This window comes from Engystomops pustulosus, chromosome 1, assembly GCF_040894005.1.
Source record: "Engystomops pustulosus chromosome 1, aEngPut4.maternal, whole genome shotgun sequence".
NCBI classification, from domain to species: Eukaryota; Metazoa; Chordata; class Amphibia; order Anura; family Leptodactylidae; genus Engystomops; species Engystomops pustulosus.
The window spans coordinates 199,432,175-199,459,687 of record NC_092411.1 but is presented as its reverse complement, the minus strand read 5'-3'; the positions used below and the strand labels follow the sequence as shown (position 1 = coordinate 199,459,687).

The window sequence follows — 27,513 nt, the reverse complement described above, 5'->3', positions numbered from 1 at the left end:
AAAATAGCTGCCCGAGTGCAACTCGTATGACAAATACGCAGGTTACAGAGAACATGTTAATTAGATGTTAATTTTGAATTCACAGTTTAAAGCCTACACCTTATGCTAGTTATCTATGGTATAATTAGAAATGTTTAATGCAACAATATAATATTATTCATAAATGCTTAACCTCTTCCTGCTGATTCCCTTTTAAGTTTTTGCATTTCTATATTTTAATTTTAAATACCTGTAATCCAAAGTTTTTTTTTTATTTTTCTGTGTATTAAGATTTAGAAGGGCTTATTTTCTGTGTAACAATTTATAATGCCTTGTGGTTGTAAATGTCATTTTCCATTCTGTGTACTGGGAAAAAAATTCAAATTGTAGTGAACTTGATGAAAAAGTTCACTACACCATTTTCTGACGGTCTCTGTTTTTATGGCTTTCATTGTGTGCTCCAAATAACCCCTCCCCTGTATTCTATGTGTCAGTGCGATTATGGGAATACCAAATTCATACAAGTTTTATTAGGTTTTAAAAAAAATAATTTTCTTTTTAACTATTTTTCCCCCTGTGGTAATTTAACCCTAGGTTATTTGCTCCATCCTACCATATACTACCATACAACAGTATAGCAGTATATGGGGATTTTGCACACAATGGGGGTCATTTACTAAGGGCCCAATTCGCGTTTTCCCGACGTGTTACCCGAATATTTCCGATTTGCGATGGTTTTCCCTGAATTGCCCCGGGATTTTGGCGCACACGATTGGATTGTGGCGCATCAGCGCTGGCATGCACGCAACGGAAAACGGGGAGCCTAATGAAAACCTGACGGATTCAGAAAAACTGCCGCATTTAAAAAAAAAAAGTGTTGCGGGACTCGCGCTTACCTTCACCAGGTATAGGCCGGTGAACTTCAGTGCATTCCGGCGGGCCTCGCGGAACTGCCGCTGACCTTAGATTAATCTCTACTTTAATTTGAACCTCTCATGCACCAACTCTCTGGAATTACTTTCCCTGGACTATCAGACTAATGCCCACCCTCCAAAGCCTCAAATGTGCTCTTAAAATCTATCTCTTTAGGCAGGCCTATCACACTCACTAATTGCAAGAAATGTCAACTCTCTTTACTAACCCATTCTACGTCGTCTACCCATCTGTTATCCGGCAATCAACAGGTAGATACCAAGCTCCAGGCTTGCAGTCGCAATTACCTTGGACCTTGTATATAAGATAGTGGCTGATAACTCGTTCAAGCTGCAGCATTTTTATTTATTAAAATATTTTATTCTGTAAAGAATGGCTGGACCATTATACAGGTCTCTTGTGTCACTGCCTTCCTCCTTATAGACTGTAAGCTCTTGCAAGCAGGTCCCTCTCTCCTATTGTTCCATGTGTCTATGTTTTTACTCTGTAATGTTTATTTTATTTATATGTGCCCCCTATGATTTGTAAAGTGCTATAGAATATGATGGTGCTATATATATATATAAGGATTATTATTAGATTATTATTATCTTCTTTTCCAATGACATTGCGAAAGTCACTGCCAAGATTGCTGTTACATGCCGCTGGCAGTTTTGCCCAAAGCATAAAAGGGGTTAACAACTGTAATCAGTGTCAGAATTAATGTTGGGTCTTTGCTGCAATATCCTGTGAGCCCTCTGTATACAGAGATGGTTCATTTTTTAGTCTGCAATTAATTGGCTCTCTAACTAGTCCCCAAAATTATTACTTTGGTATCCATGTTATGCAGATACTTAGCACTACAAGCCAAATATTTTTTTTTCTCGAAAAGACCACCATCTAATGTGAATGGGATCTTCCTGATACTTCACAGATAACACATAAGCTGTCCCTTTCGGGTTTAACCAAAAGTTTGATCCCGTTTTGCGTATGGATTGAATTTTAATTGAGGGAACTAAGGATCAGGTAATTTAGAATGACACTGTCCTATCCTTTTGTTCGGAGTTGACTGGTAGTCACTTTCTCCATTCATTATACACGAACTATCAGAAAACCCTAGAAATATGTTTAGTAGATGTGTAGATACAGCTAATTTTACAATACATGTAATTGGTTTGTTTCATTTAAAGTATTCTAAGCATATTTTATGATTTTTGAGGCATCTATTTTTATGGCCAACAATAAATCGCTCATCCTTGCCTATAGTTTAATAACAATTACTGTCTCCATTAGTTTGAGTGTTACATTAGTTTTAGCATCCAAAGGGACTACCTCAACAACTGATCAACAATACACAGTGGCACAGTATATATCATGGCTGCTGTATGTGCTACACAATAATATTCTTGTTTTTGCTGCTGGCTAATCACTGGCTTCTGCGGTGATCAATAGTTTTTGTGTACAAGTATCGGTGGAAAAACGTGGAAAAAGATCCCAGCAGAGAGTGGGTGTTGCTACTCTGAACTGTGTTATGACTGAGCTGCTCCTGCTGTACACAGCGCCCTCATTTCAATTACAAATTTTAATCCAAAAGTGATTTTCAAGAGCATGGATGTGAGCAGCATAAATAGTCATCATCGTGGTAGTAGAACTCTGCTCTTAAGTTAATGCATTTTCTATTACAGTCACTGTCCTGGTTCGGGCTATCTACTAGTTTATTATATTTCCCAATGAAAACTCTTTAAAGCTTTGTTAGCTCCTTGTATACTTTTGTATGCAGATCATGTGTAAAACAATACACATTATATTCCTCTTTCACATTTAACTGTGTTTTTCTTTCAGAGATGAGGAATTATTATTGCTCTTTTTTAGGTTTTTGCTATATATTGAGACATGGATCAAAGACCCTTTGAACTACATGACACGGACTATGATGTTGTTTTGATCCCACATACTGAATCGGAGAAATTAATGTGGATTCCATGACAACTATGGTTTGCACTAAGAGGAACATTATATTCTTCTTTATGTATAAAATGTGAGGTTGTTTCTTTAGTTTTTTGTTTATTTTTAAAAACTTTTTATTGTTTTTTTGAGAATTCTTTTATGATTCAAGGCAATGGTGCAGATTTATCAAGCTGTCTGAAAGTCAGAATATTTCTAGTTGCCAATGGCAACCAATCCCAGCTCAGCTTTCATTTTACCAGTACTCATGAATATTTTAATTGGTTGCCATGAACAACTAGAAATATTGAAAACAAATACAATGCAATTTTGTTATTGTATAATCATTGCATACAATGATACATTACAGAAAACAATAATCTGATCATCAAGTCAGCGATGTTTGTGCATATTTTCATACAACGATAATTAACATATATTGTTCTGAGTTTGAACATAAATAAAGTGATAATGGAATGTACAATAGATGTTGTAAAATGCCTATTAGAGATGCTTATTGGAGGACCGAGGGTCCTAAGCAAAGAAAGGTTGTAGAGACCTAGTTTTGTATTCAATTGGATTAAATGATTTTACCTAATATTCTTGGGAGTTGTCTCCATGATCTAAATGAAAAGGAAAGAGGAGAAGGGGAAGCCCTTGCATATTCCGTTGGGTATATCAAATGTGGGAGAGAGTGTATTGTTAACCCGAACTCCTTTTGATGGGGAGCAATACAAAGGCATAATATTAATAAGGGCAGCTGGGAACCCAGTTTTCCTGCAGATAGATCCAGTCTCCCTGGTTGATGACCTTTTTGGCATTAGTGGAGAGTACAGCTAATGGGATTCCCTTCCGCTGGGCTTACTGGATAATGTGGAGGAAATGGAGAGTGTTATCCTTACCCTCTCTGCCTGTAACAAAACCCACTTACTCATCATTAACCCCTTCCCGACATTTGACGTACTATTACTGCATGGCGGGAGGTGCGTTCCCGCAAAATGCAGTAATAGTACGTCAAGCTTCTGGCGCCGGCTCCTGAATGGAGCCGACGCCAGAAGCTGCGGGTGTCGGCTATATATTATAGCCGACACCTGCCTCTAACACCCGCGATCGGAGATTTCTCCGATCGCGGGTGTTAACCCCTAACACGCCGCGGTCGCGCTGACCGCTGTGTGTCAGGGGCATTTTAGCTGGAATCGGACCCCCCCGCGGCGCTTACCGGGGAGGTCCGCTGCTCCGATCGCAGCCCCGGGACTGCGCGATCCTCCTGCCGGGAGCCGGGTCCGTGCCTTCTGGCAGGACCCGGCTGTGACACACTGAGCAAGCGCAGCATGCTCAGTGTGTCACATAATACAGTGTAATACATCTGTATTACACTGTATTAGGTGAAGAATAGCTTGAACAAGTGATCAATGGATCACTTGTTCAAGCTAACCTGTAAAAGTAAAGAAAAAAGGTAAAAAAAAACACTAATAACACACTTTTGAATAAAAATAATTAATTAAATAAAGTTAAAGTCCCCCTAAACACAAACATTCCCTATACACATCTAATAAAGTGAAAAAACCTGAAAATTTCCAAAATACCCCACATATTTGGTATCGCCGCGTCCGTAACAATCTGTACAATAAGTCAGAAACATTATTGGACCCGTACGGTGAACGCCGTAATAACAAAACGCGAATTTTTCATAAAATCCCTTCACAAAAATGTTCCAAAAAGTGATAAAAAAAAATTATGTGCACCAAAATGGTACCACTGAAAAGGACAACTCAACACGTAAAAAATAAGCCCTAAACTAGCACTGTCAACAAAAAAATATTAAAGTTATATCTCCGAAAAGATGGCGATGCAAAAACAAAGGAGATTTTCTTTATATTTGTTTTTTTCCTGTAAAATATATAAAAAATTATATAAATGAGGTATCACCGTAATCGTAGTGATCTAGAGAATAAAAATATTATAGTATTTTTAGAGTATGGTGTACGACCCCCAAAATATACAAAAAAAAGGAACCCAAAATTGACAATTTTCTTTTCCTCCATACATTAAAGAGTTAATAAAATCTCATCAAAAAGCTACAGACCCACTAAAATGAAGTATTTGTAAAGTTCATCTCATGTCGCAAAAAATAAGTCCTTATATGTCCAAATTGCCAAAAAAATAAAGATTGTATAGCCATTATAAAGTGACAATGCATAATCTGCTCTTAATGGCGCAGCTTCCCTTTGATGCCCTGGCGTGTGCCCATACAGCAGGTTACCACCACATATGGGGTATTACTATACACGGGAGAGATTGGGTATCAAATTTTGTGGAGCGTTTTGGTATTTTATCCACTGAGAATTTGTACATTTTATGAAAAACACATTAATTTAGTAAAAAAAAAAAAAATTTCAAAATTGCATCCGATTTTGTTTTAACCCCTGTAAACCAATTAAAGGGTTAACAAACTTCATAAAAGTCGTTTTACGTACGTTGAGAGGTGTAGTTTCTATAATGGGGTAATTTATGGGGTTTTACTTTTATTTAGGCCTCTCAAAGTGACATCAAACCTGAGCAGGTCCCTCAATAGCAGGATTTTGCTTTTTTTATGAAAATGTGAAAAATCGCACCTAACGTTCAAAGCCCCATAACATTCTACAAAAATGATAGTATGTATAAAAAACCACGGAGGTATAAAGTAGACATTTGGTGAATGTTAGTTATTATGTTTTCTGGTGTTATGACTCATGTGTGGAAAAAGTAGAACATTTTGAATTTCGAAAAATTGAGAATTTTTCCAAATTTTCACCAAATATCTGATTTTCTCATAAATAAATGCAAAACATACAACCAAAATTTTGTAACTAACATGAAGTACAATGTGTCACGAGAAAACAATTTCAAAATCACTTGGATATGTTAAAGCGTTTCGAAGTTATAACCACTTATAGTGACACAGGGCAGATTTGAAAAAATGGGCCGTGTCAGGAAGGTGAAAAGTGGCTTCAGCGTTAAGGGGTTAATAAGGAAGGGAGTGCTGTTTTGATTGTATTGGCGACTAACTTAGCAAACAGTTTAAACATTTAAGAGTGATATAGGGCGGTCACTGCCACATTGGGAAGGATCATGTCCTTTCTTATGACGGATGGTGTTGTAGGCCTCTAATAGAACTGTATAAACATTTACTGGGCATGTTTGCACAATGGATTTTCCTATTGAAGTCAACGGAAGACCAGAATGTTTTTAGCTGCTCGCAATATGAGTTATGCATGGCAAAATCTATGTTGGAATGCTGACAGTGAATTTTGTTACAGAAATTGACAGATTTTCAGGTGGAAAATCAGTTTCAAATATCTCTGTATGAAGTGTCCCTAAAAGAAATACCACAACGGGTTAAACCATATTGTGAATTTAATGATAATTTTCTAGAAATGTCACAAATATAAACAGATGCTCTAGAATTGCTATATTTTGATAAGAAGAAAAATTACCAAAACAAACACTTCAGGAGAGGTGACAGGTCCTCTTTAAAAATATTGCTGACATGTACATCACATGTCAGCAATATTTTTAAAGAGGACCTGTCATCTCTCCTGAAGTGTTTGTTTTGGTAATTTTTCTTCTTATCAAAATATAGCAATTCTAGAGCATCTGTTTATATTGTGTAATTTATTCAATAATGCCCATGTGTCGGCATTATTGACATCATTTGCTGTTTTAGAAGGTTTTGAAGTTTTCATATGATTTTTAACATGATTTTTAACATGATTTAATTTACAAAAGGTCAATTTGTTTTTGTTGATGTACATATGTTGATATGTTGAATCACAATTTTTTTTCTTTTTATACCTGAAAAACAATGGTTCTACACTGTGTACTTTGACGGACACCACCATTTGTTTAAGATGTGTCTGTTTCTTCTGCTGATTAAATGCATTAAACCACTAGTTTACTGTGCTGTAGTAAAGTGCTATAGCAAAGCAAAGTATGGTGGGTTTAGAAAAGCAAGGATTTCTGTATTTAAGACCAATTTTGCTTTAGCCGACCAGACCACAACACTACTGTATATCACTAATACACTGCTACTGTATATGCAGTATTTACTCTATATTCGGGTGCACCTCAGTAAGTGTTAATGCTTTTATTTCGGGGTCCCACTGCTTTCCAATACAAGTAGTACAAACAGAGCACTCAGAGCCCTTTATTTGTAATATTTATGTGTCTGAATAAGGTCTTACCTACACCAGAATTACATCTTTTTGCAAAATAATACAACCAGTTATATATTATTACAGATCCAAATTACTGGAAGTATTTTACATATCGGGGCTTATTTACTAAGGCATTTAGAAGGGGATTGTGTCTCACGGGATCGGATTTTAGTGCATCAACACCGGCTTTCATGCAACAGAAATCAGGGAGTGGGCCGTCGGATGATCCGTCGGAGTGGAGAAGTGACACATGCAGGAAACCGGGCGCATGATCTTAGTGAATTGCACGGAGTCCATGACTGTCGGACAACGCACAGCGGGGATCATGATAGTACCGGGTGAGTAAATGTGCCCCATTGTTTTGAGTTCATATTTTTGATCTTTATGGTATTTTAGAATTCATCTACAATTCAGTGCTTAATGTACCCCTTTAACTATGATGGGGTCTGTATATTACCCAGAATTTTTTGTGGACTCTCATTTTATTGGAAATAATTGTTTTTCAAGTTGCATTTCTTTAAAGCAATTACAAAAAAATTAAAAAGGGAGCTTCTTAAAGGGGGTTGCCTATGAAAGAAAGTCCTCATATCTTAATCCCCTAGTGAAGATATTTTTTAACCACTTACATTGCAATTTTACTCAGTTTTATTTCTGCTTTTGCTCCAATCACTGCATCAGACGCTCTCTGTAAGATTCAGTTCTGTGGATGGGCACTAACTGATTAGACACACCCTGACTCCTCTGTGCTATGCATGTGTATGAACCCTTCTCCTGTTGCTGTGGTTGACAATGTGCTTAGATTATCATGGTACAGTGCATAGCTATCCTTTTTTTTTTAGCTTCAGGAAATTCTAACTATATCTCACACAGAAAAAGAGAGATGAGACAGATCAGAGACATGAGATGGATATAATATTGCTATAAAAATACTTGGCTCTCCGATCTCTTCTAACCAATTGTGCACACATTCAGTTCTGATATCCTCTCCTTCCCCCTTAGATCAAGATACTTATCTTCTCTTCTTACTGCTGGACAGGAAATGCCTCAGCCTCTGCTACTCTCTGCCCCACCCCCTGTTACTGCAGTGCAGAAGATGCAAGTTAACTAGTCAAACTAGGAAAACCTTCCAGACAATAAATAAGACTGAGTTTACAGTCGGATCCATGGGCAACCAAAAGACACAATGGCAGGACTGATGGACACAGGTTAGAATTATATCTGTGAAATTCTGTGTAATTGAATTAGATAATATGTTATTTTGCCGTCCTGAGTATGTATATATATATATATATATATATATATATATATATATATATAAATATTAGTATTTTAAGAAATGTGTCTTTGTGGAAATACCCCTTTAATTTGGTCTCCAAGGTAGATATAAATAAAAATTTACTATTAAGAGTATGTGTGTGTGGGCATTATGAAAGCACCATTACCTTCTGTAGTATTTTCATTCATTTAAAGCATGTTTACATTATTATGTGAGAGAAGAAGTATTTTTTATACTTTTTATATCATATTTACAACCTTTTATTGAAATGTTATCTGTAAATCAATGCGTTATGTTTCATAAAATCATTTTCTGGAAAGTTTTAAGAAGAGCTTAATTCTGTGTAAGCAAGTGATCGTTACATAGATATGATATTGTCATTTAAAACAATAAACTATTCAGGAAGCTGACATTTTGTAATTACAACGGGAATCTTATGTTTAATTAGTGCAGAAAAAAGTACGTTTTCTATACGTTCGTAGGCATTTTTGCACAAACAACATCATTACACCAGGATCTTTTGGCATCAATGTCCAAGAAACAATAAAACAATTGCTTTGTATTTAATTGCCTTTTTATGATTTTGTTTTATTATTTTATTATTTGTTCTTACTTTTCTAATTTTTTTTTCCTTGCACTTCTGGCTTAGGCTTGTGACTGTGTTCGTCAGCCCTATAATCTCTTACAGGATAAATGTATTAGGGACCCTTTTCACTACCTAATAATTAGGACCATTATTGGGTTCAAGTGTTTTGTCTAAACGGGATGAAGAACAGGCAAATGTTCATTGTCTGGCTGATTACATCTTTTATGTAGTCAAAAATATAGGATTATCCCCAGGACATTGAGCTGTGTACACAAGAAGATACTGCCAAAATACTCTGTTCTTCAACATTCAATTTGCAGTGTCCTGTGTAAATAAGCCAAAGCAAACTATTGCTGCTCCACATGTTAATATGTGTTTAGTGTTCATCATGCCATTGAACAGTGTAAAAAAGTCACAGTGCTATCTCTTCCACTGTGCAGCACTTTATTTTTTATTCCACCATAATCTACAAGCAACATTTCACTTTCTCTATGAAGGCATTCACTTATTTCTAATGGAGTCCTGCTTTATCGCCATTATCTTCTATATGTACATGTATACTCAGTATACTCAGAAAAAAATGGAATTCCTACAGTTGATTTCAGGTTATTAGTGGAATGTCTCACTGCCAAATGAAACATTTTACCATGCATCAAGATTTAAAACCTAAAACATGTCTTATCTTTTTTGGTGGCCTCTTTTTATATGTAAGGGAGATGTGTAAAATCAGGGAGGTGGAAAGTTTAACACTAAAGTCAAACACCTCCTCCTATGTAATTGACATCATGCGCCAGATTTCTGATCTGAAATCTGATCAAGATCTGATCAATAATGTATCTGGAGTCAGGATCCTCTATTAAAGGGCAAAGGGGGCATTTTATGCCAGGGAAAGCTTGACTTCAATGTTAAAATCTCCGCCTACTTGACTTCATAAAACCAATTTATATATCACTTCAAAGTTGCTGTAGCTTAAGCTTAAACTCTTGATCTCTCTATTTATTAGAAGATGCAATAGAGCAAAACCTGTGATTAAAATGGCATCAAAAATAAGCACACGCTGTAAATTAATGACTCACTCATAATATGGCTCTTATCAACTTTATACAAATGAATTTGCATATTTAGTATTTTCCAGCAATCCTTTTCTATTTCCTAGTTTCTCAGATATTGATGTACATATATCATTTACAGTAATTTACCAATAATCCAAAATATTCTTTCTTTTCTCTCTCACAATGCTAAATTCACAATGAAATATCCTCTGGATGAGCAATATTGATTTAACAGTAAGATTAGGCTATGCGTTTTTCAATTTGCCTCTGAATCTAGAATTGTGGCTAAATGGGCTTAGAAGCAGGCAAAGAAAAGCCAACAAAAAGAATGCAGTTTGGCTGTGTACATTACTGCAATAATAATACTGATAATAATTTAGTTTTGTGATCCATTTGAAGCTTTATATTATGCAAAATATCAAGTTCAGTTTATGTTAAATACTTAATGGACAGGCTGTGAAAAATATAAAAATGAAAGATTCTATTTTGAATGATGACAAATATAAATTTGACTCTTGACAGACTATTACTGTATCTTAAGGAAGTGGGTTATTTTTGTCCGGGAAGATTGATGGATCACATGAAAGTGGAATCTTAATTAAAAGGTACATAGCAACTTTGTTGAAAGCAGTGTTAATTTCTCTCATGCTATGAAGATTTTAATTGTATGTTGCTTATGAAAAATGTTTCATATAAGGAGTATTTTGAGTTCTGCCCAAAAGCTAAAAAAAGAGTAAAATCTAAAAAGATTGCTATTCATTAAAATATATTTTTTTGAAATTATGAACAAAATATGAAACCTTCTGGCTTCAAAAAGTTACCATTTTCTTAAAATAATCTTTTTGAACAGTTTTTTTTTAACAAATGTTATGTTGTAAATATGGCAAAACTACTATCAGAATCCATCATGAAAAACCAAGGATACTTACCCATAGATCCAAGCACTGTGATTGTAGTAATTTTCTTAAATTTGTGATCCATGGCCTCCTTCCTGCTAAAAATCAACTTAAATTTTTTCTGCATCTTCACGGAATGTTACAATGAGCAGAACATGTCTCACCCAACACCTGCTCTCCCTCCTTCTGCCTGAGTAATCTTGCGGCAGCAGAAGAGACATGCTCTGCTCATTGTAACAGCCTGTGAAGCTACAGCACTGGTAATGCCCCAATAGCCCTTCAGGCTAGCATAATTTTAAAAGGATATTTTACAAGGAAGGAGGCCATGGATAATAAATATATGTAGATTACCACAGTCACAGTGCCCGGATCTATGGGTAAGTATCATTGGTTTATCATGATGGATTCTGAAGGTTGTATATTGTTGTATATATAAAGTGTAACCTAAATTATTAAGCCTTCGGATAAAATATTACATTTGATAAATTGTCCTTGTGTATATGCTACTTGATATTTGATTATATTTGACTCATCCAAAGCTTCATTTTAAGTAAAATAGTTCAAACTAATGTCTGAACAAGTTGTCTTTCATTTTGAAGGACATGATTTGCAGAAGATTCACACAATCGAAGTGAAAGCTTTAAATAAGTGGTATATAACTCAATGGTAAATAATTGTTAGACATGTTTCTGCTACCCCCTAGCAGGAGTAAGAAGGGAGAAATGAGTAGATTTATTGTTTATCTTTAGTCTGATATGCCTTTTTAGTGACTTTTTGAGCACATTGGGGTATTTGCACAATTTATTCCGCCTTTTTTCAGCAGTTTACTGATGTTCACGGTGTAGCAGGTTTGCACCTAATTTCTCTTTGTGTTTCTTCTGCTTCCAGATGTTCGCGCCCCATATCGGTGCAAATAATTGCGCAATAACAGACTAGTCCTGACCATGCGTAGGAAAAGTAATGGTATGGTTTGCACATAAAATTGCGCCTAATAAGGCACAAAAGCCCTTTATTTAAAAAAGACAAATTGGGTGCAAAAAATGGACTCACAAAAGGCGCAATAAAGAACTCAGAGAAGGGGGAAACACGATAAATGACCCCCATTCTTCTTTGTGTTGTGCTAGTTCATATTCCTATTAGGTTTTCAATTATTTCCTTCAGTTATTGTGAGCCAAAACCAGTGGTTAAACATACAGAAAAAGTACATGCCTTTCTATCATATCTTACATCAGTGTATTTTCTTCACCTGGTTTTGGCTCACAATAACTTATGCTAACAGTTAAAGACATAACAGAGAGAAAACTGTCCCTTACTTATTATAGATTATTTTTTACTTATTACAGTATTGAAATGAAGACAAACAGAAAAAGCGACACAGAGACAGTGAGCCCTAAGGTCCGTTCCACACTCCGGGATCTCCTGGTCCAAACGCTGCAAACCGGGAGTGAACTGACATGCTGAGTTCAGTTCCGGTTTGCAGTGTTTGGGCTGTGAGATCCCGGCAGCACGCGTTGTGAGTGTGATGCGAGTTCATCGCATCACACTTGCAACTGTGGAATGGGCCTTCGTCTTAACCCACCAGACTCGCCCTACCTACTTACTCAATCCACCTTAGGTGGAGGCCAGTAACATTTGATCCATCCATATCAACCAAAGCTTTAGCTAATGTTTTTCATATAAATGCATGCATCATTCCTTGATGGCTATGATTCATGTTAAATTATAAGAGGTACACATTGACCTGTTGTCATGGAGAAATAAGAATTGTTGTCACGGTCACATTTATCATCTGGCATTCATATGTTTGCCCTTGGTAATATTGATAAACATCAATAAGCTACGATATACAAGGTTTGTGGTTTGTTTAATATTGTTTTTACCTTAAAATATTATAACCTAAGATTGATTTAGTTGATGTTATTATCTCATATTGTATCTAGTATTAAAACATCATATAGAATATTACATTCAATAAATTATCCTTGTACTGACATTTGTATCATCCAAAACATAATTTTTAAGTAAAATCTATAAAACTAAAGTCAGAAATAGTTGTTTTTCATTTTGAATGACATGATTCCGGAATACATTCACATAATTCAAGTGAAAGCTTCAGGAAAAATAAAATAGGTGGTTCAGGGCCAAAGTGTTGTGGTATTCATGTAAAGCTCTTCATGAGGTGGAATATTTTGAAAAGTTTCTGTATCAATGGAAAGTTAATAGATTTGTAACCTTTATCTGTTCAGATTTTTTTCAGACAAACATTGCCCTTGAACATTACATATCCTAAAACTTGGCTTACTATGATAACGCTCCATAAAACCACTATATAACTATAATGGGGATTTATATTTTTATCCCCACATAACTCACGGGGCCAGATATATCACTTTTTTTTTCTGTCGATTTTGCACCTTTTCATACTGTCACACTGTTTTTGCGAAGAAACACCAAACTAGCCATACAGCAAAAATAACCATGTTTTACTCATTTATCCTACCAATCCAGATGTTTTGCTGTGCCTAATAATCATTCATCATTAGCAACTTTTCATTCAGGTGCAAAAACACTCCAGCTTGAAGGGGTCGTAAAGTGAGAAGCAAGCATTGTAGTATTTGTAGTATCTGCAGTATCTGTAGTATCTGCTAAATCCTACAAAGTTCTCTCCTGTACTGCTCCGAGCTGCTGCTTTTGCAGATTGTTTTGTGAATAGAAGGTCATGAACTGTAAACAGAGGATTCATGTGGTGTCTGTAGGGTCTGCTGAGGATAAGCTGCTCTGCACAAAAGCTCAGTAGACCCTACAGACACCACATGAAACCTCTGTTTACAGTTCATGACCTTCTATTTACAAAACAATCTGCAAAAGCAGCAGCTCGGAGCAGGACAGGAGAAGTTTGTAGGAGTTTGCAGATACTACAGAGAAGTGTCTCCATCTAGCAAGATAGAAGAGAATACTGGCCATAATTACAGGGGTGCAGCAAAAAAAAACAAAAAAACACCTCACACAGCTCTATACACCGAAGTATGAAAAAGTTGATGAAGAAGATGAAATGAAGAAATGTTTTTTGTACAGGTTTTAATTTTTTTAAAACACTTTAAAACCTATATAAGTTTAGTATCTTCATGGTTGTTCTGACCCAAAGAATAAAGGAGGTGTCATTTGCGGAGCACAGTGAAAGCCAAAAAATAAAGGACACACAAAAATGGCGCAAATGCGCTTTTCCACCAATTTCACTGCATATGGAATTTCTTCCTATGGCATGGAATATTAAAGTGCAAAGTGATACTTGTTATGTAGAAAACAGGCCTACACACAGAGATCTTTACATGGGTTAAAACTACTTGATACTACTTTGAAATGAATATTTTATGCAGCACTGTTAAATTACTGTAGCTGAACCACTAACTTTATGTAAGCCTTAAATTTAATTCTATGCAAATTAGATTCTGTGTAATTCTGTGTAAATGTACACCCACTCAGCAGCATTAATGGTAAAAAAGAATAAATAGAAGTCTCGCTTTTCAGCCATAAATGGAAACTGGGGTGTCTATTTCTAATGATTATTGTGGGTTCTACCACAAATAACCTTTAAAGGAAACCTACCACCACGGATCTACCTATTAAGATAGATCGGGTGGTAGGTGCCTCTATTGAACGTGAGGATAGCCCTTTTAAGGCTTATTCTCACGTCCTCTGTATCTTTTTAACTTTTATTTCCCTAATATGCTAATTTTTTAAAGAGGCTACTCAGGTGTGGAGTAGCCGGAGCTGAGGCTACACGACGCGGCTACTCCGCGCCCCAGTATCCTCTTTGATACTCCTTCCACCTATCTTCGGGGCCCAGCTATCCTTGTCTGTGAAGCTGGAGTTCTGTGCATATGCATGTGCATGTGCAGTATCTGCTTCGAAGCAGTGACTGTGGAGCCGCATGCCTGCTCTTCTGAACATGCACAGAAAGCCTATTCTCTGGATTGGTAGAGGTCCAGCTTTCATAAATATTGTGAGTCCCAGTAGTAGGACACTTATCAATTAGCTTGTTAAAAAGGGACAACTCTTATAGTTTTATCCAATGTTTGTGAACCCTTTCTTCTATGTCCCATCTGTAAATATCACAGGTTTTCATTGAAATTATTTTTGTAAATTATTTACTGCTAAAATGAATGCAGTAAACTTATACAGTATGGCAAAAGAGCCGTGGAATAGGGAGTTGTATAACCCATAAGATGCCAAGGTTATTAGCAAGGATATATTCAGAATTCATTGGAACGTAACCCTGGGCCTCAGCTGTTTCAGAGACATGCAGATTACAAAACACATTGGGGGCATTTATCACTCGTGACTTTTAAGCTCTCTTTGTTCCTTATTTAACAGATTCCTTGGCTCTGTTATTTGGCTTTTGTTTTTTTCCAACCAGCGCAATATTATTACTAAGTTTAGAGGGTTTGATTTTTTGCAAGTCAAATGAAAAGTCACACTATACACATATATTTTGTCATTTTTCATGTGAAACTGTGAGTGAAATACATTTGATATACTTTTTGAACAAACTGAAGAAGCCACGCCCACTTTTCCTAAAAAATTTGACCATTCTAAGCTGAGCAAAATCCTACACGTAGGTGGAAATTTATCACTATTGGTGGCTTGATAAATATTTTTTTGCACTTGGCTGGTGTCCTTTTTTTGCATCCAATTTATGATATACTTGGCTTTGTGGTGAAATTTGAGACTTTTTGTGCCTAAAAAGTCCCATATCCCTAGTGTGTACTGTGAGTTGTGACTTCACAGAAAAAAATAGCAGTATCTATCACAAAATCAGGTGCAGATTGAAAGGCATAGGGGGCTCCCACTATCAGCCCACATTGTACCACATGTCAAAAAATTACAAAAGGGGGTTTACAAAAGGGCAAATACAAATGGTGGACAGTGTGTGCCTTTGTAACTGCCCTTTGTGCCATAGTTGCCCCCTAGTTGCCATAGTATTTCATTGGCACTGGGTACTGATGGGCTGCATGGCCTGAAAGGTTGTGCGTCAGTGCACTACTGAAAGGCAATTATGCTTTGTAATGCTGGTATAAATAATAGTTTAATTGAAATCAATTACTTTGCTGCTGATGTAAATGGTTGTGGATTAGTCCCATGTGTCCCGTGCATCAGACTGCTCAGTTACTCAGCTCTACAACATTTCGCTTAACAACCATTTACTATAATTTACTATGTTCATTGTGACAGGTTGGCTTTAATAAAAAGGTAACATAGGAAGATACTAGATAACTTTTATTCTAAATCTTCTTCGATGAAAGTCAATGTATCACCTAGTTATTTAAACCATGTACAAAAATATGTGCATTTTTTAGAATGCTTTTATATTCTGCATATCTTTTCCCTGAAGTGCTGCTCTGTTCTGAATAGTTTAAAGATATTCTTTACAGAAGTAACATGGACCAAAAGGTACCAGTGGTATGGAACCGGTTCATCATATTTCTCAGCAAAAAGTTTCAATTCCTAAAATATAGCTAAATTCTAATTGAATGTCAAGGACACATTCATAATTGTATCCAAAAATACATTTTGCTATATTCTGAATTATTTTAATGAGAATCTAAGGTAATGTTCATAACTAAAAATAATGAACAGATACTTCAAATTTCATATTACAAGTTCTAGTTTATTTCTTGAGCGGCTTAATTTTCCATTTATTTGCATGACCTTGCTTGAAACAGGCAATCTCAAGGAGAAGATGAATGCTTTTGCTGGACATAATGTGATATAGAGAAACAAATTATTGGAAAAATATACATGGTGAGTGCCAAATGGTGCCCCTCGTTTTTAAAAGCTTTTCTAAATGTGGTCATTAGTTAGATGTTGTTACCATGGCAGCGTAAATTTATACCATTTGTTGTGCTATTTTTTGACAGCAGACATCAGAATACTTGATCACTAAAATAGAGATAAAATGCAGGTTACATGCTTTCTTTTAAATGTGAGGTTGGTTCTTAGAAACAGTGATGAAAATGGTCTGTTTCCTGAGTTGTATAGAGTTAAAAACTGAACATATTTATTCAAATTTGAGCTCATTTATTTCATTCTCATTGAATATCTAAAATAACTAACTTCCGCATTAATGTAAATATTTCATTATTTTAAAGGCGTATTCTCATCTGGGCAATCACATTTAATTTTATTAATTTGCCATATGTAAACATTTCTTCAATTGGGTGTTATTAAAAAAAATTGTGTGAAGATAATTCCTCAGAAATGTAGTCATATGGTCCCTTAGAAACAAGACTGTGTTCTTGGATACGGCCACCTCTGCAGGAGGGATTGCACAAAGAAACAAAAGGTTTTTGTATATGAAATGTCCAGGAGTTACTGCATGTCCTACAGCCGTCCTGTGGTAATGATTACTGAAAACTGGTGGTCAGGCAGGACTCAATAGGGCATGTCTGGCCACCACTGCTAGAGTGCAGGGGGGTCGTGTCCGAGGAAGCTATCTCATTTCCAAGGGACATCATGGCAACATTTATAAGAAAATGTGAATGCCTAGATGAGAATACCCATTTAAGTACAGATAAATTCAATGTGTAGTCACTGATTTTTAGATAATCTCAAGAACATTTTATTTTCGAGTATAATAACTAGTAAATATAAGTTACTATTTACATGGATAATTTTGTAGTTGTCCATCTATTGTATAGAGTGTACAGAAGGATAAACTTCTGGTTGAAATTTGAAATCAGCTTGCTTCTCATTCTCCATAGACAAAACATGCACAGACTAAGCACAAAAGCCACCCCTTAGGGTGGTTTCACATTGGCATGTGTGCTACATGTCCATTGCATTTTGTATCCGTTGTGTCTCCGTTTTGCTTCCGCTTTGTCTCCGCATCCACAAAAAAAAAAGGGTTAACATTGATTTGGGAACATAACACCTTGTTCCCCAGCGTTCAATTTTTTGGTGGATCTATAGATTTCTATTGCCTTCTGTGATTCACATTAGTGAAAAAAAACGGACAGGTTAAAAAATGTTTCCACGGATCTTGGATCCGTGAATAAATAAGTCATTGTGAAAACACCCATTGAAACCAATGGCTCAGTAAGGCAGCTGTGAAAATCACTGAACTATTTTGTTTGGTGAGATTTCACATAAAAGAGGGAATTCTACAAAGGATATTTCACACCCTACCTGAGGGTGCTAGTAGTTTAATGGGGTAAAATCTGGTGACCCTGGAGTTCTTTTAAGGGGTTAATTTCACCGGTATACCAAGCTAAATCTAGCTTCCTATTCTTCTACATTTTCTACTCTAATCTCATTACCTTGACACTTCCACTATTAAAAACCTGTCGGAGACCCAGATATAATAATACAAGGGATGTTGAGAACCTTTCTATTTGAGAATGTGTTGTTTTATATGACAACAAATTGGAAGGTTTTTTTTTATCAATAAAAGTTTTTTTTTTTTATTGAAAAAAGGATAATAACCTGTAGCTCCTTATTGTTTTCAATCAAGAAAATTAACTAGCTTGTCCTCTAGGTAATGATTGTGTACTGCACGCAGTAAATGTATTGTGTCTACAACTCTGTTAAAAAGCATAGTTTATAGACCCGAATGGATCTTCTGCTAAGCAATTTTGGCTTCATTGTCTTTGTGTTATAGCTGTGTCATTATTGATCGATAGGCTATCTAAGACCTTTCACCTTGTTGTAAACTAACTGCCATATATTTTCTAATCTAATTTTATTAGTAAAGTAATCACCCGCCCTCGGAGCTTGACAGTTTTCTCAGTTGAAAGATTTCTGCCGAAGCAGCATACAGCATAGTATTTTGTTTTCTTTTTATCTGCCAGAATAACCTGATGTGCTATAACTGGGATGACCTGCAAAGTATAAACTGAAATGTCTTGTCAGCATCATGTTAAAAGCCTTTGGGGAAGCAAGAGATAAGCAGCTGTATTAAAGGGAGTGCGCTAGGGAAGATCTCACTGCTCATATTTTGTGAATGCATGGAAGACTAAACCTAACAATTACTTCTCTACCTGTTGCAGAGACAGTCAACAGTCAGGAAGCTTTCTAGTAGTGTATTACATACTTAATCACCAACACAAAACTTAAAGACATGTTGAGAGAATGAGACGTCCTATAAAATGTTATGAATATCTTTAGCCTACAGGAACTTACAATATTTATGTAATTTGTAAAATGGCAAATCACTGGTATTAGAAACCAAACACAAATGTATTTAGATACAGGGTGAAGGAAAAATTTCTCTAGGATACAATAGTCATGTAACTCACTTGTACATAACTATAGTTTATTGGCCTACATCTATCATAAACAGTGCAAGCTCCACTATGTGCAGTTTGCCTGTGGAGAGTGCAGGGTGTGCCAGATTCATGAAATGTGTTACACATTCTTCAATGCTTTTGTGGTGCATCTTTAACCTAGAGGGGCACATTTACTAAAACTAGTGCAAACTGCACTCAACCCAGTTTGCCTGAGTATAGTGCAGAGAGCGCCAGATTCTGGATTTATGGCGCCTGCTGCACAGCTCTGACAGAGTGCACCACATTTCTGTTGGACTCTGCATGTTACATGTGGCACCAAATGAGGTGTATACACTTCTTAAATACCTGTGCAAGTAGTTTGCACTAGAAAGAACATGCAAAGTCCGACATAAAACTGGCACATGGCCCTAAGTATATGTGCCCCAGAGTGTGAGACACAATTCTTTTGAGTCACAGCATGATGCCACCCAACAAGGTGACATCACGTGGGGCATACATATTTAGCAGCCCCGAGAGCCGGACATCTTGTCCCTGTACTCTGTACGGCTAATTTGAAGTTTCTTTTTTAGGTGATCCCGGTGTGTGAAGACTGTTGAATAAACATTTAGCAAAATATGTTAAAAATATGTACGGCATCAATCCATTGCTATTCTCATATTTAGTTACAGATACAGAGTGTGCATGTACTTCAGGAAACTATAAGTTCTGTCTTCCTCCATTTTCTACTACATTCTGCCTACAGCAGACAGGCTGGTGGGGACACACTTCAAACAACTTTATCATTTGAACTGTGGCACATAGAAACACAGTTATGGTGTTATTTTAAAAAGAAGAATCTGCCCTTTGATATCACAAAATTTTCCTCTTTAATATGACACCAAAAGTGTGTCTCCTGGTGCCACCATTTAGGAGATGCAGCTGTTTGAAATGGGCTACTCTCATGACACTGATAGATATGCTATCTACATGGGAAAAATGTGCAAATAGGACATATAGGGGCAGATTTATTAAGCAGTCTGAAAGTCAGAATATTTCCAGTTGCCCATGGCAACCAATCACAGCTCAGCTTTCATTTCACCAGTGCTCATGAATATTTTAAAGGGGAGCTGTGATTGGTTGCCATGGGCAATTGGAAATATTCTGACTTTCAGACTGCTTGATAAATCTGCCCCATATAGTCATATGGCAGTTGTGAAGGGGTTAAAGTGGATTTCAAGGCAGAAAACTTCCTAAAAATGCTGGTGTAGATTCAGCATATGTGCATTATTAAGATACACCTGTCTGCAAGGTATTCATTCTATAAACACCAAGACTGGAGAATGGCTCCATAGATCTAAAGGAAAATAATAGAAGATAGAATAATTAATTTCGACAAATGTTGACAAAAGTGGAGTCCTGCAGTGATCCAAGTTGTGGCAATGAAATACAGGACTATTAAATGGTAGGCTACTGTAGAATGTCACAAAGCTGGGCCTGATGCTTACTCTTATTATAAGTGAATGAAAAATAGGGAGAACCAGGGGGGCGTGGCTAGCGACGCATGGAGCTGGACGTGTGAAGCGCGGGCTCCGCTGTCTAGTGGTCTTTAGCGGCACAAAGCGGCGTGCACAACTAAGAATTTTCACCCTTCGGTGCACTAAGAGTGAGTGGACACCGGGAGAATGGCGAAGGGACGGAAAAAGAAGAGCCCGCTGAAACTTACCCAGTTTTTTCCTGCAGCGGAGACGACGCAAGATGGCGGAGGCCGCATGGCAGAGGCCCAGCATGCGCAGGAGCTTGTCCATCCAGATTCCCCGCAACCACGGGAAAGTGATTTACTCCTATCGGAGCCTCTACTGGCATTGGACTCATCACCGAGTAGCCCCGCTTCTGAGGGTCAACAGGATACAGTGCTGGATATTGAGGTACCGTCCACTCCTTCCCTCCCGCTGTTAAGCACATCACAGATCACTGTTAACCCACATGCAAGCTCCTGGGCCTACCCAGCTGCATCACCCATACTGGCCTATGAGACTAACACACCTAGCATGGCTCAATCGCCTATAACCATGGCCTCCATGAAAGCTTTATTATCTGAGCTCCAAGCAAATATAACTAAGGAATTCCAAAGCTCCTTCCAGGCCCTTAAGTCGCAAGTGGATGCTTTGGGGGAGCGCACGTCCCACACAGAGGGCAAGATGGCTGAGCTCACAGCGGCCCATAATGACATGGTGGATGTTACCACCACTCTGGAAGAAGAGATAGAAGCTCTTAAAGCAAAAGTGGCAGACATGGAGGACCGGAATAGGAGGAATAACCTCCGCTTCAGAGGAATTCCTGAATCCATAAAGCCAGATGCCGTGTCTGAATTCCTACTGGACTATTTCGCTTGCTTGCTCCCTGAGGCATCACAAACAGATCTAATAATTGACAGAGCACATAGGCTACCAAAGCCTAAACATCTGCCCTCGGAAGTGCCAAGGGATATAATTGCGCGCATCCATTTCTTTCACGTAAAGGAGAAATTAACACAAGCTGCTAGAACACCGCCACAACTTCCAGCACGATTTTCATCTATATCAGTATACTCTGATTTATCCGCAGCTACCTTGGCTAAGCGCAGGGCTTTTTCTCGTTGCACATCCTTACTAAGAGCGAATAGTATCCAATACAGATGGGGCTTTCCTGTTAAAATCATCATTACGAAGAATGGTTCCAAGTTCACTGCAGCGTCGCCAGAAGAGGGTCTACAGCTGTGCAAAGAATGGGGTCTCCAGGATTCAGAGTTGGCGAACTTACCCCAAAAACGCTTCTCTCCGTCAAGATTGGAGGAGGAATGGACAACGGTGCGCCATAACAAGAGACGTACCACTTGAAGTTTATTAAAGCCCGTAACAAGGGTCCCATTCTTTTCATCTTTTCAGACCGGGACTCTGCCCGATGTCAATTATACATCTATGATGGTAACTTACCTGTGCTGAGCGTGAATGACCACTTTGGGCACGCCTGTTTAGGTTGGCAACCGACCTGCTCCCAAAGTGCGCATACACTTTTGTTTCAATTTTTAATTGTTTGTTTTTGTTGTTATGTTATATCCCTTGTTTAGCTGGTCGTGCATTTGCTGGAAGAATTCACAATGATAGATGGTGCTATGAGTATTGGAGGGGGGGGGCTTAGTCCGGGGAGCTCCGTACCTCTTTCTATGCCTCACAAGCGTCCCACATATGATTGTTCTAATCATAAGTCACAATGGTAATTAAATTACTTTCAATTAATTCTAAAGGTCTAAATTCTCCGTGTAAAAGATCTTCTGTGTGGCAAGAAGCTATGAGAGCCCATGCGGATATTATTGGTGTCCAGGAAACACACTTAAATGCTGCTGACACTTTTAGATTTAAAAATAAGAAGTTCCCACACATATTTCACGCCCCTGCAACAGGAAAGAGGTGCGGAGTATCTCTGGCCATAAGGGATACTGTCGCATTTGCACAGGACTTTATTTGTATTGACGAAGGAGGGAGATATATTATTTTAGTGTGCTGCATAAATAACGAGCAATACACACTGGTGGTCGTGTATAGTCCAAATACAAAACAGCATCGCTTCCTTAAAAAGGTTCTTAAGAAAGTAATGTCAATAAAAAAGGGTCATTTAGTTGTAATGGGGGATCTTAACCAAGCAATATGGCCTTCCATAGACACTTCAAACACTCGTACTTCACCTGAACCCACACCCTACTCTTCCACCATATCGCACTATGGGTTATTTGACATTTGGCGAATACGTCATCCGACGGAACGAGATTACTCGTTCTACTCAAACTGCCATAAAATCTACACGAGGATAGATTATTTTCTTATAGATAAATCCCTTCTGTATCAAACAATAGATTCTACTATAGGCACTATATCTTGGTCCGACCATGCCCCTATCACCCTCTCCTTAAGGGAAGAATTCAATAACCCAGGCAACTCAGTCTGGCGAATTAATAACTATATTCTACAGCACGATAAATATGCCCCGGCTACAACCCAGGCCTTAAAGGAATACTTCCATATTAATGACTCAGGGGAAGTGGACGATCCAACATTGTGGTGTGCCCATAAGGCTACGATAAGAGGTCATCTGATTGGCCAAGCGTCCCACGCTAAGGCCATCCACACTTTCCAGGAAAACCGCTTGTTGGAGGAGCTTGCCACTTTACATAGACTTAATAAAATCTCACACGACCCTGCAAGAGCAGAGGAAATAGTTGATCTGACGGCCCAACTTAAAACTCTAAATGCCCACAAGCAGGACTATGCCTTGCAGCGCCTAAAAATGTCGCATTATTGGATGGGGAATAGACCTAGCTCCCTATTAGCAAAGTGTCTCAGAGCAAAGGAGGCGAGGGCTCGTATCCCCTTTATTATTAAACAGGACAACTCTAGAGTGATGGATCCCCTAGGCATAGCAAATGCTTTCGCAGAATATTATGGGAACTTATATAACCTGGAGGAGAGCCTCTCAGAGTGTCAGCCTGTAGAAGCGAATATACACCAATTTTTAAGTTCCCTTAACCTTCCCCAATTCTCCCTGGAAGCAGTCTCTGCCTTCTCTACCCCTTTCACCGAGCAGGAAGTTATTAAATCCATCTCGTCCCTTAAAATGAACAAAACACCTGGGCCGGATGGCTTTTCTAATGAGTACCTCAAATTCCACAAATATATATTAGCGCCATATATTGTTAGAACTTTTAATTCCTTTATGGAGTCGGGTTTTATTCCCCCAGAGATGTTACAAGCACTAGTCATCACGCTCCCTAAACCAGGTAAGGCCACGACATCCCCACCCAATTTTCGTCCTATCTCATTACTTAATTCAGATCTGAAACTGTATGCTAAATTGATAGCAGCTAGATTAGCAGACGCCCTCCCAAGTGTCATAATGCCAGATCAAGTGGGGTTTGTCAAGGGACGTCAGACAGTGGATGGCACCAGAAGAATTACTAATCTGCTGTATCTAATGGAGGCCCGGCGAACGCCTTCTCTGCTCCTTACCTTGGATGCGGAGAAGGCGTTCGATCGAGTTCATTGGGGCTATCTCCGACAGGTCCTGATTACCTTTGGCCTGTCGGGTCCTATCCTAAAAGCTATTATGGCCCTGTATACCAAACCGTCTGCTAGGGTATATACATCGGGCATTTTATCACAACCATTTAAAATCACCAATGGCACACGTCAGGGGTGCCCTCTCTCCCCAATTATTTTCGCACTTGTAATGGAACTGCTAGCGCAAGCAATTCGCTTGGCCCCGTTCATCAAGGGAGTGCAAGTTGGGGAGGGGGAGCATCGTATTGGCTTATTTGCTGACGATGTTATATTGTGCTTATCAGAACCAGAAGCATCGTTAAAGGAAGCTTTTTCCATACTCCAAAAGTTTAGTACTCTCAGTTATTATAAATTGAATGCCACCAAATCAACAGTATTAAGTGTAAACATCCCCCCTGAGATCCAGCATAAGTTAAAGAACGAGTACCCATTTGAATGGGCTAAGAACTCTCTTAATTATTTAGGAATCACTCTCACTGTCCCTACTAATCAAATGGCCCAAGTCAATATCAACTCTTTAGCTCAAACCATCACAAAGGATTTACGCGCTTTCGCCAACCTTCCTATTTCATGGACAGGCAGAATTGCCTCAGTTAAAATGATGGTTCTCCCCAAAATTTTATATTATTTCAGGAATTTACCTATCCCCTTACATATTTCCTCCCTAAAGAATATCCAAAAACTACTGACTGCCTTTATATGGAAGGGCCAAAAAGCAAGAGTACCTTTGAATACTCTAATAATGTCAACGGCAGTCTGGGATGCCCTTCAGTAGTAGAGTACTATAAAGCGGCAGTTGCAGACCAGATAAAAGCTTGGTGGTCGGATGAGGTAGACAAAAGGTGGATTGAAGTAGAAAGAAGTCTATCAGGATTCCCATCTTTAAATTCGTTGGTATGGGCTATTAGGTTTTCTCAGGTTAAACTCCCTATGATCTCCCCTACCATGAAAGCAGCGATAACGTTTCTCAAGGAAGCCTTTTTAGACCCGAGAGTCACATCATTAAAGATTCAGGATCTCCCGTTCTCAGTGCTTAATTGCATTATATCTAACACAAGCTTTGATCTGTGGGTCGCCAATGGGATCAGGACGGTGGGAGACATTCTGGAAGGGAATGGAATTCGCCCCTTCGATCAAATAGCTTCGCAATACCATCTTACCAAGGGGGAATTTTACAAATATCTACAATTACGTCACTTCCTGGCCAACCAGAAATCCATGGAAACACATATCCCCTCCAAATATGAAAGATTTTTAACTTCATCAAACCCCCAGAAAAAGGGTATTTCAGCAGCTTACTCTACTTTAGTGGGCTGTCATAAGCTTGATAATACCCCCTATAAGGAGAAATGGGAGTTAGAGCTCCAGGAGCATTTTACAAATGATCAATGGTGTAAGGCCGTAGCGATCAGCAACAAAGCGTCTAGGTGTGCTAACCACCTGGAAAACTCCAGGAAAATGCTTTATAGATGGTACTTCACCCCCTATAGACTATCCAAAATGTTCCCCAACTCCTCACCACTATGCTGGAGATGCGCCAATTCTAAGGGGTCTCTTCTTCATATATGGTGGTCTTGCTCAAGCATAGCCCCTCTATGGGCTCGGGTGTTCAAACTGATTACCACAGTCCTATGTTTCCCACCCCCTTGGGGACCTCAGGTTGCTCTTCTTGGCTTGGGGCTTGACCAATTAAAAACCTCAGATAGGCTCCTGATGCATAACATTATAACCACTGTAAGATTACACATTGCGAGGCTTTGGAAATCGCAGGAAATTCCTGTTATTAAAGTTATTAGGAAAGAAATAAACCACAATTGTGTAATGGAGGAACTCATTGCCCATCGTACGCATTCTATGTCCCGCTTCACCCATGTATGGTCTAAGTGGAAGGACTTCTGTAGCCGCAGCTCTGACTAGGGTCTATACAGTACTCCAAATGCCTGTAAACTAGGAGGGAAGCACGTACCTTACATTGAATGCCACCGTTCACTAACAGACCACAATTCTCTTATGCTGCAAGTATTTGAGCCTATAGTGACTATTCTATCATTGTACAATTGCTAACTTGTGTAAAGTCCATTTCTAGTACCGCACGGCCTGTAATTGTTGGTTAATTACTATGTTAGTCTGTTATTCTAGTTTCTCTTTTCTTTGAGCTAATATTTGAATGTACCCCTTAACCTGTAAATGTTTTACTATTTTACAGGGTGGGTATCCCGTGCCTGGGTTTACCTATCCCTGGTCAGTGTACGCTGGTACTTTTATATTATTAATCTTCAATAAAAAGTTGATGTTAAAAAAAAAAATAGGGAGAACCAGCGCCAGTGGGGTTTTACATTTTTTATATCTTATTGTAAGTGACCTGGTCTTAGCAGTACACTCGGTCTCTCCAGCTAGTACACAGTGCATTGCACGCTTAAGAGAATAAAGCGAAACTGTTACAAATTTAGGAACTTAATTATATTTGCTATTTTTAAACTGAACTTGTTTATTATGTTTGCAGCTTTCAGAATAATGCTGTCACTATGGAAACAGATACACATATACACAGTTTAGTGAGATACTGTTAGAAAATACAAGTAGAAATGTCATACAATGGAGAAAAAGAGAAATCACAATTATCCAACTAATTATACCACCAATTTAGTGCAATTTCTGAGGTACAATATATATATATATAAAGTAGATACAGGTTGGTAATGATAAAGCATGTAGAACGTTCTGTAAGAAGAGGCATTATACGTATGGGCAAGAGTGTTTCCAGCTGATAAATCTTACCAGTTATCTCATTAACTTCTTAACAGAAGTCTACCAACAGCTTTCACCATATAAAGTGTTAGGATATCATGCCTTTCTGTGTATAGATACACTTTCAACAATTAAAACAGGAAACGTGTCACAGACATAGTCATTCTATGGTAGATTCCTTTTTCTTGAACAGGCACTTCGGATTTAATAAAATACCTCCTCATGCAGAACCTGAGCACTGGACCTGATTGTATTTATTTCAAGTGTCTCTAACATTTGTGCTGAATGCTTTGCCATGTATAAGACTTGTTTTTTTTGCAGTTGGGGGTTAAGCACTGTACCATGTCTGAATATTTATTATATGCCAATCAACCTACTATAATCCGACTATTCATCTCAGCCAAAAAGAGACTTTTGAGTCAACCAATTTCAAGCTGAGCTTTTTATATTCTGAGAATATGTGTTTCTAAAGTGGAAAATATAAAACTAGGATTAAGACATGTCAAGGACATTTATGAAAATATAAGCAAGGCTAAAAAAAAAAAGACTAAAAAGAGACAAATCCTTTTA

General features: G+C 37.9%; 1 protein-coding gene and 1 long non-coding RNA gene across 3 annotated transcripts in view; one reads left to right on the top strand and one right to left on the bottom strand.

Moving 5' to 3' along the window:
• Window positions 1-12,694, top strand: part of LOC140070843 (uncharacterized) — a 44,478-nt gene extending 31,784 nt beyond the window's left edge. Inside the window, exons 3-5 of the long non-coding RNA XR_011849004.1 lie at window positions 8,031-8,236; window positions 10,468-10,550; window positions 11,730-12,694. This is a non-coding gene — a long non-coding RNA (uncharacterized lncRNA). The remainder of the gene's footprint in view (window positions 1-8,030; window positions 8,237-10,467; window positions 10,551-11,729) is intronic.
• Window positions 1-27,513, bottom strand: part of GRID2 (glutamate ionotropic receptor delta type subunit 2) — a 716,446-nt gene that overhangs the window by 27,484 nt on the left and 661,449 nt on the right. The gene's annotated exons all lie outside the window — the stretch shown is intronic.